Here is a 2,500-nt window from a genome sequence, read left to right on the forward strand (position 1 = left end):
GACCATAATGTCATAGAATTAACAGTTCATTCCAAAGCAAGTGAAAACAGAGATAAGCAAGAAATGAAAAAGTGGGAAGGATATGGAAAATACAACTTCTACAGTAAAAATATAAAATGGTCAGAAATAAATGAAGAATTAAACAAAGATTGGGATAACATTTTCGTAAGCGATGACATAAGGGTAAATACGGAGATATTATATAAAATATTAGAGAAAATAGTGGATAAATATATACCGAAGAAGAAAAGTAAACATCATTCATGCATACCAAGAGACAGAAGGATCTTGTTCCAGAAAATCAGAAAGTGGAAAAAAGGTCTTGCAAAAGAAAAAAATGCATGGAAAGTTATAGAACTAAAAAGTAAGATAGAAAATGCAGAACAAAAGATTATAAAATCAAAAGAAAATGAAAAACGGGAATTGGAAGAAAAAACCCTATTAAATATCAAGCAAAACCCCAAACTATTATACTCATATGCGAAGAAGATGAATAAAAGAAGAATAGAAATAGGCCCTCTGAGAATTGAAGGGAGATTAACGAATGAAAAAAGGAAATTTGCAACATATTGACAGAACGATAATAAGAGAGAATTCACCCCTAGAATAGATAATGAAGATAATGATATAGAAGTAAGGGACGAAAATAGTGAATATTTAGCTGACATAGAAATTAATGAAGCTGATATTGTGCAGGTTATTAATGAAATTAAAAATGGAGCTGCTGCAGGGCCTGATGGAATCCCTGCTATTTTGTTAAAGAAGGTAGTTCATTCTATCGCAAAGCCACTTGCAATATTATTAAGACAAAGTGTAGATACAGGCAAGATTTATGATGAGCACAAATTAGGCATATATCACCCCTACTTTCAAAAGTGGATCAAGACTTGAGGCAAGTAATTATAGGCCTGTGAGTCTAACATCACATATTATGAAAAGTGTATAAAAGGGTAATGAAGAAAATATTATGAAACATTTAATAAAAAATAATTTGTTTAATATAGGACAACACGGTTTCGTACCCGGAAAAAGTACACAAACCCAACTGTTAGTCCACCGTGAGAACATATTCAAAAATATGAAAAGCGGAAATGAAACAGATGTGGTTTATCTAGACTTTGCAAAAAGCTTTTGACAAAGTAGACCATAATATATTAGCAAAGAAAATTAGAAAAACACAATATCGTAGATAAAATAGGAAGATGGTTAAAAGAATTTTTACACAACAGAAAACAGATAGTTATTGCAAACGATGAGAAATCGGATGAAACCAAGGTAATATCCGGTGTGCCCACAAGGTTACGGTGTTAGCTGCAATACTGTTTGTTATTATGATTGAAGACATAGACAGTAATGTTAAGGATTCGGTAGTGAGTAGTTTACGCTGATGACACAAGAATAAGTAGAGAAATTACTTGTGATAAAGATAGGAACGCTCTACAAGAGACCTTAACAAAGTATATGATTGGGCAGAGGAAAATAGGATGGTATTTAACTCTGATAAATTTGAATCAATAAATTATGGAGACAGAGAAGGAAAGCTATATGCATATAGGGGACCTAATAATGAGACAATCACAAATAAGGAAGCAGTTAAAGACCTTGGTGTGATGATGAATAGGAACATGTTATGCAATGATCAAATAGCAATTCTTTTGGCAAAATGTAAAGCAAAAATGGGAATGTTGTTACGGCACTTCAAAACAAGAAAAAGCTGAACACATGATTAGCTTTATAAAAACATATGTTCGTAGTCCACTTGAATATTGCAATATGATATGGTACCCACACTATCAAAAGGATATTGCACAAATAGAGAGTGTACAAAGGTCCTTTACAGCTAGAATAGAAGAAGTTAAGGACCTTGACTACTGGGAAAGACTACAATCATTAAAATTATATAGTCTAGAAAGGAGAAGAGAACGCTACATGATAATTCAGGCATGGAAACAGATAGAAGGAATAACAGAAAATATCATGGAACTAAAAATATCAGAAAGAGCAAGCAGAGGTAGATTAATAGTGCCCAAAACAATACCAGGAAAAATAAGGAAAGCACACAGGACATTAATCCACTACGCACCAGCATCGATAATGCAGCGTCTATTCAATGCGTTGCCAGCCTCATCTGAGGAATATATCAGGAGTGAGCGTAGATGTGTTTAAGAATAAGCTCGACAAATATCTAAACTGCATCCCAGACCATCCAAGATTGGAAGATGCAAAATATACCGGAAGATGTACTAGCAACTCTCTGTTAGACATTAGAGGTGCCTCACACTGAGGGACCTGGGGCAACCCGAACGAACTGTAAGGTCTGTAAGGTAAGGTCTCGCAAATGTCTCTTACGAGACCAATTCAAACCGAAGTTACCAAGAACATATGTGAAATTGCAATACACGGGGAATGATATTACATTGAATTACATAATACCAAAGACGTCGTACATACATACATACACACACACACTATATATATATATATATATATATATATATAT

The sequence above is a fragment of the Macrobrachium nipponense genome, chromosome 32 (genome assembly GCF_015104395.2).
Source record: "Macrobrachium nipponense isolate FS-2020 chromosome 32, ASM1510439v2, whole genome shotgun sequence".
Classification (NCBI taxonomy): Eukaryota; Metazoa; Arthropoda; class Malacostraca; order Decapoda; family Palaemonidae; genus Macrobrachium; species Macrobrachium nipponense.